This window comes from Pinus tabuliformis, chromosome J (genome assembly GCF_031772625.1).
Source record: "Pinus tabuliformis cultivar Carrire ecotype Pingquan chromosome J, CPIR1, whole genome shotgun sequence".
NCBI lineage: Eukaryota > Viridiplantae > Streptophyta > Pinopsida > Pinales > Pinaceae > Pinus > Pinus tabuliformis.
In genome coordinates this window covers 1,512,544,582-1,512,552,296 of record NC_142295.1, presented here as the reverse complement: position 1 = coordinate 1,512,552,296, position 7,715 = coordinate 1,512,544,582, and the positions used below count along the sequence as shown (strand labels likewise).

The following is a 7,715-nucleotide window of genomic DNA, read 5'->3' as shown; positions in this document are numbered from 1 at the left end:
TCCTTCGCAACTTTCACCTTCAGGAAAAGGAAAAGAGAGACATCTACGGCCGAGACTCTGGTCAGTTTAATGTGTGCTTATTAGTCAACAGAATATCATTAATTTTATGAAGGTCGTCGCACCTTTTTATTGGGAAACGTGTGCGTATAGAAACGTTCGAAGTTAATTACATTTATTTATTTATTTGAAAATGCGGTTCCTCCTATTGGTTTACAGGTGCAGAGTTACCATCAATCACATCATTTTACAGTATACTTTCGAAGATAAACTGAAGAGTCCCCGATCCAATTCTTGTTATATATAGATGTGACGAGCCTGTGGAGTACCTCATTCGTTGTGGGTGGCTGAGTTGCTAACAATGGCGATTTTGTTGTATTCTGAGCGCCTAATGCTGGAATGTGCCGAGTTTTACATCAAATTTGCCGCTGCTATCCTAGTTACATTAGTGGTGTCATGGAGTTTCTTGTTCCAAATGAGAAAGCGGAGGTTGCCACCGGGGCCGTTTCCGTTGCCGATCGTTGGAAACCTACACCTCCTGCTCGGACACCCTCCACACCAAGCCCTAGCAACTCTCTCTCTCAAATGCGGGCCTCTCATGTCTCTGCGCCTGGGGTCCTCTGCCCTCACCTTAGTCGTCTCCTCCGCAGATATGGCCAAGGAAATTCTCAAGAATAATGATCGCCTTTTCGCTGGCAGACCTCAATCCATGGCTGCTAAGTATTTGTCGTATAATTTCTCTAATGTGGGCTATGCTCCATATGGTGCTTACTGGAGACAAATGCGTAAGATTCCTTCTGCTTTTTACAGTTGCTCAGCTCCAAACGCTTGGATTCCTTCCGCTTCATAAGAGAGGAGGAAGTGTGTTGTATGATTCGTCCTATTATTGAAGACAGTGAGGGCTCTCATGTTCCCGTAAGCATTAGCAAAGCTGTGTCAACACTTGCGACTTCTATTATCTGCAGGATGGCCTTCGGCAGAAAGTACTCGGACCAACAGTTAATTGAAAGCATCAAAGAAAGTTTTCTGTTAGCCGGTACTTTCAATATCGCAGATTATAAACCATACTTGGCGTGGCTAGATTTGCAAGGTTTGGGACGAAGATTCAAGAAAATACACAAGACGGTAGACCATTTCTTCAACAATGTGATAGAGGAACGCATTGCGCGGAATGACCCCAACGTCACACCTGATCTTGTCGACGTTTTGCTGGCAATCTGCGCAGATAATGATACGGAGTTCCAAATTAAACGAAAACATATTAAAGGCGTCATTGCCGTACGTTACGTTAAATGTTTTTTCACATTAAAACATTCAATTGCAGTGACTTTTAAAAAGTAAAGATTTATACATTGTTGGTAAGTGATGTACATTGTATTTGCAGGATATGTTCGCCGCGGGAAGAAACCCGCCAGTGCTGAAGAAGCTTCAGGAGGAGCTTGAACGCGTGGTTGGAATGGAGCGTATGGTACAAGAATCTGATCTGTCGTCTCTTGTTTATTTACAAGCCGTGGTCAAAGAAACGCTTAGGCTCCACCCACCGGGGCCTCTTGCTATTCCCCATTTATCTTTGGAGGATTGCAGTGTATCGGGCTATCAAATCCCTGGTGGCACTTGCGTTCTGCTCAACCTTTGGGCGATTGGGAGGAATCCAAAGTCGTGGGAGGATGCCGAAAGTTTCAAGCCAGAGAGGTTCATGGAAAAAACTGGGGCGGCAGAGGTGGATGTAAATGTGCAGAACTTTGAGTGGATTCCATTTGGAGCGGGAAGGAGAGGATGCCCCGGACAGCAACTGGGAATGCTTGTTGTAGAGTTTGGGATGGCGCAGTTGCTGCACTGTTTCAACTGGAGGCTCCCGGAGAAAATGAATGGGCAGGAGGAGTTGGATATGAGTTAGAGGTTTAATGGACTGACACTGCCTCGGGCGCATGAACTCGTGGCTGTGCCAACTCCTCGACTCTCCGTACTCTGATTTTATATTTCAATAAAATAGGTGAGACAGACAGACAGACATTCTATGTTTATCGTGTTTGTATAACGTTAATATCGCGCTGAAATAAGAGACCTTTCGAAGCCGGTATTTTAGATATGATCGCCAAGCGCTGTGACGTGTATATTTTGATTATCCTAATATATATGGGGATAAGAATGTGGCTTTTTAATATCCGTTTATTGATTTTCAATTTTTAATTGTGGTACATGATATTATTTGGTTTATGATTATATTTACGGATTAATATATTGGTAGTGATTTACTGTTTTTGAAGTTTTACTCGTTTGTAACTGATATTATTTTGGTTATGTTTGTATTTATTTATTAATATACTGAGAGTGAAACTGCTTAAAACTGAAGTTTAAAATAATGAAATTTAATGATAAGAAAGCGATATATGTTTTATTTTATTTTAGTTGTGTCAGTGTCTATATATATTTGAATTAAGTTGTTTTTACTTTTAATTTTAATATGATATTTATGCCATTTTATTATATATATACTTAATTTAAAACCATATTTTTAAATTGATATTGTTTAGTAATATTGAATTTATTTTTATTTTTATTTATATAATATAATATGTATATAATATATTTAATTTTTTTTTTCTCTGTAAATACTAATTCTATTAAAAAAGGTGAAAAAATATGTACAATGAGGTCAAGACCTCAGAGGAGGCCGAGGCCATTCCTCAACCAAAAATTCAGGGACTTTACAGTTTAAACTGTCAACCAGATTTACAATACAGACCTCAGAGATTTGATTTCGGTCCCTGACAGATTGACAAAATTTACCAGGACTACAATTAACATAACCTTCAGTGACCTCAAAAATACTGTAGCGACTAGCATGGCTATCTTTAAAACAAAAATTGAAATCTGTGTTGTCTGAAGTTGCTACCTGAAGCATGAGAATGAAACAGACAAGAACATTTAACTGCAAAATCAGAGACACAGGACCAAAATTGCATAGCATGTGAACCAGAAGGCGACCCGACAGAAAGGAGCAGAGATTAATCCGCATGACTTGAAGAAGCTGGCAGATCCTTCTTTGCCTGGCTTGGTGAAGCGACCCAGGTCACGAGCCCTTCTTCGTCCAGAACCGACGCTCCATCAGAATCAGTAACCATATGTAAAAAGCCAGTTTCTCTTTGAGATGGCTCGCATACAATATCATCTTCCTGAGCTGGGACAGGTTGCTGAGGCGCAGCCGAGACAGGGGCGTCCTCCTGCATGCGGTCAACATGAAACACCAACCCAGTCATATCCCCAAGAAGAATACTGTCATCCTGAGAAGGTGAGGAAGCGGGTGGAGTCGAACTAAGCTGGTTGCTTTCCTCCTCTGAGACAAAAACTGTAAAATTCACCATCACCACAAGCCTGTTGAGCCGACTTTGGAATATAAACCTGGAGGTCTGGTAAGAGTTATTCGGGATAAGCCTATCTTGGTCTAAAGGCGGAGATGAGGGAGGGACTAAGGCAATGGGGGCAACCTGCTGAGGAGCAGGTGGAGAGCGACCCCTGTTCCCTGACCGACCTCCACGACGCGGGATGCCTCGACTGCGAGGCATTGTATCAGCAGCAAAAGACCTGAGAGAACGATTGAGACAGAGTAAACCCGAGATGGTGGGAGAACTGATAAAATCCTGACGATTCCAGAGCCGGGCGATTAAGCAGACAGGAAAGACCAGACAAGAGCACTGAAGCGGCTTAGCTTCATAAATAACAGAGTCATTAACTGCAGCAGAGGTGTTGAGCCGATCCATGTTAATGAGCCGAATTGTGTGCAGAGTAGCCATGCCCGCATTGATATCAAACTCGCTTCGAGACTGAACAGGCTTTAATTCACCTGCCATGAACCTGAAGCAACCTCCTACGACACGTACCTTGTAGACCTTCCGCCTGCCATCCGTCAGGCCAGGTGTCTGCTTGGTATGCTCTATCATGGAATGCAAATGTGATCACCCGCATCCGGGTGCGTATCCTTCATTTGAGATTTGTCCTGAGTGACAATTTCCTGGACTTTGGCGATTTGGTCCCCGGGAACTAAGCTGGTGATAGTACCTTCAAAGTAGCCATCCTTAGCATCCACTCCAATATTGGCAAGAAGATCAGCGAGCTTATTTCCTTCCCTTCTGGTGTGTTTGAATGTGATTGCTTGGTGCTGAGAAAGCCAGTGATTTATTAGCTCAAGCCTCTGGGCCATTCTCCAGCTATTGCTTACTTTGTGAATGGGTGAACCGTGCTGAAGCTTTATGATCATTCTGATTATGATTTGCGAATCTCCTTCTATAATGAGAGGAAAAAAATCCCTTTCATGGGCTAATTTGAGACCTCTCCATAATCCCTCCAATTCTGCTGAGTTGTTGGTGTCCCATCCTATCGAGCCCATGAAGACGCATTGAGGATTACCATTATGATCTCTGAATGCTCCTCCGTATCCTGCTTTCCCTGGATTTCCTTTAGAAGCTCCATCAAAGTTGAGCTGGAGCATGTCTATGGGCGGCGGAGTCCAATTGCTTGATTCCTGACTCTGCATATTGGGGTTCTTTTTATTGATTGAGTTTTGGTTTATCTGAAGCCCCCAATTGTCCCATACTGTTTTCTCCTGAGGTAGTGTGGGAAGATCCTCGGAGTACCATTCTCTGATTGATAGAGTCTCCAGGATGTTCTGATGAAATTTATTCCAAATTTGTTCTAGAGACATAGTTTGATTTTTGAATATCCTTCTGTTACGCTCTTTCCATATGTTCCACATCAGTAAGCCAGGTATAAGATGCCACAAGGTGTTAAGGAGATTACTTTGAAATGGCTTTTGACTCCAATTGCGTATGGTGGCTTTGAGATCTCCTTGCACTCTGCCCTCTTTTTGACAGCGGAAAGCAACTTTCTCCCAAAGTTTCCTCCCAGTTTGACAAGTTTGCATAAGATGAAGGGCTGTTTCCTCCTCTTGCCTGCAAATGTGACATATAGATGGGCCCGAGAAGCTTCTTTTCCTTAGATTATCCCACGTTAAGATTCTATTGTGACAAAGGAGCCATAGAAATGTAGAGACCTTCGGCCAGTTGGAAGTGTGCCAAATTCTTTCCCATAAAATATCTTTGTTTAGCTGCTCTTGGATTATTATGTTGTACGCTTCCTTTGTAGTGAAAATTCCTTTCTCTTCATATCCCCATCTTAAAATGTCCATTTCTTCTGAGACAATGATTTTCCTCTTTTGTAATTCTGTGTTGAGAAGTTGCTGAGTTTGTTCAGAGCTGTTCGGTATAAATTGATTTGCATTTTTCCATTGTCTGTGTTCTTGAGCTGTAGCTGAGTTCCAAAATTGATTAACTTTGGCAGAATGATTTATCTCCTGCTCTGCAATTGGGTGGTTTTGGAGAATGTCTCTTATTTTTGGTAGTTGCTGCCATGAGTCCTCCCAAAATCGAGCAGTTGTTCCACTTTTAATTTCCCAAAAGCTGTGTTCTTGTATGAGACTTCTGTGTTGTATAGCCGAATTCCAGATTGCCGATCCTGTGCTTATCTCTGTCATCCGTATTCTTTCTTCCATGGGGCAGTTGCTTGCATATTTAGCTGTCCAAAGGGAAGCCCATGGAGTGTTAGGCTGGGCAAGCCATCTCCACCAAATTTTTGCACCCATTGCTTTATTGCTGTGCTCAGGATCTCTTAGACCAATACCTCCTGCTTTCTTAGGAAGACAAACTTTATCCCATTTAATTAAAGCCCATTTACGATTTTGGCCTGAGCTTCCCCTAGAAAGTTGCGCTGGAGATTCTTGATTTCCTTGAGAACCCATTTGGGGGCAGCCAGGATGGAGAAAAGATAGAGGGGCATGGAGTGAAGGACTGCCTTGATAAGAACGATTTTGCTTGCCATATTCAGAGCCCGATTGGTCCAAAGGGATAGTCGAGTCTCTAGTTTTTCCAACAATTGCTTCCAAGAAGAATGTTTGAGAGTTGAGGGCATTAGAGGGGCACCGAGATACTTGGAGGGAAGGGAGGCACTGGTGAAACCCAGAATTCGACCAATAGCTTTCTGGGTAGGAACAGGGGTATTAAAGAAAAAGATTTGGGATTTGACTCTATTGATAAGGGCACCAAAATCTTTAGAGAATGTTGACAGGATTGATTTGAGGAGGCGGGCTTCCTGCACCGAAGGATGACCAAAAAGCATATCATCTACAAATTGCTGATGAGAGTAGGCAGGGGAATTGTTAAAAGAAAGGCCTCTTAATTGCTGATCGAGCTTGGCCGCGGTGATGCTTCTGCCCAATCCCTCAGCCATTATTACAAAGAGAAAGGGAGACAAGGGGTCTCCTTGCCTTATCCCTCTAGAGGGACGGTAAGTAGCCGAAGGAATACCATTAATTAACACAGAGAAGAAAGCTGAAGATAATAGGTTAAAAATCCATCTGACCCAAGAGTGTGCAAAGCCAAAGGCAATAAGAATTTTTTGAATATAGACCCAACTGAGACTATCAAATGCTTTAGATAGATCTATCTTAGGCAACATACCTGGCTTCTTGGTTTGCTTTAAGGAGTGGATTATCTCATGAGTTAAAATAATCCCGTCCGTTATTTGTCGTCCTTCGACATAACCTGATTGCTCGGGTGAGATAATAAGAGGGAGCAACGGCTTTAATCTTGTTGCTATTACTTTTGAAGTAATTTTGTAGATGATATTACACAGAGCGATAGGTCTGTACTTGTCAGGGGTGTTGGAATCTTCCCCCTTTGGAATTAAGGCTATGAAGGTAGCATTTAGGCCTGGATACATCCATCTGAGAGCCCTGGATTCCTCCACAACTTGCCAGACCTCATTCTTAATCAAGTCCCAGAATTTATGAAAGAAGTTCGTCGTGAAACCATCCGGCCCTGGCGCTTTCCCTTCCTTCATTTGTTGAACTGCCTCTTCAACTTCCTGTAAGCTAATAGGCTTGATGAGAAGACTATTATGTTCCTCTGTTATAATCCTGGGTATGTTCTTTAGAAGCTTATTGATAGCCAACATTCTGTTTAAGTTGGGTTCCTGATGAGCTTTCTTAAAATAATTGAGAAATTTCCCTTCAATGCCGTCATGAGTTTCAATTTTCTCCCCCTGTTCATTTTTAATGTGAGTGATGTAATTTATCATTCTACGCTGCACAATAGTTTTATGAATTTTTTTTTTGTTCTGTTCTCCACTTTTTAGCCATCTGATTCTTGATTTTTGTCTCCATAATGTTTCCTCCTGTTTGTCTCTTTCTAGAATTTTAGATTCTATAGCTTGCTCCTGTTTGGTAAGTTCCTCCGTGCGCCCAGCGGTGATAATGGTTTGCTGGATTTTCTTCATCTCTGAGTTGAGAATGGCTTGAGCTTTAAAGATGTTGCCAAAAGTGTTGTGATTCCATTGTTTGATTGCCCCTTTTAGATGCTTGAGTTTTTGCTGGAACCTGGACATTCTAGTGCCTTCAGCCGGATTAAGGTTGAGCCAGGTTAATCTGACTAGCTCTTCAAAGTGCGGGTGAGATAACCAAAATTCTTCAAATCGAAAGGGGCGTTTGAGATTGTTGCCTGGCCTGTTCCATTGTAGTTTGATAGGCCAGTGATCTGATCCAGAGATAGGAAGAATAGATGCTGTGAATTCTCCTCCTAAGTGAGTCGCATTATCTGAGATGAGGAATCTGTCAAGACGCGATGCAATCTGCTGCAAACCTTCCCTTTTGTTAGACCAAGTGAAGA

The 7,715-nt window shown here is 42.3% G+C and overlaps 1 pseudogene; it reads left to right on the top strand.

Annotated features, from left to right (window-relative positions):
- Positions 1 to 358: 358 nt before the first annotated feature.
- Positions 359 to 2,103, top strand: LOC149233213 (cytochrome P450 71AU50-like; annotated as a pseudogene).
- Positions 2,104 to 7,715: the final 5,612 nt, after the last annotated feature.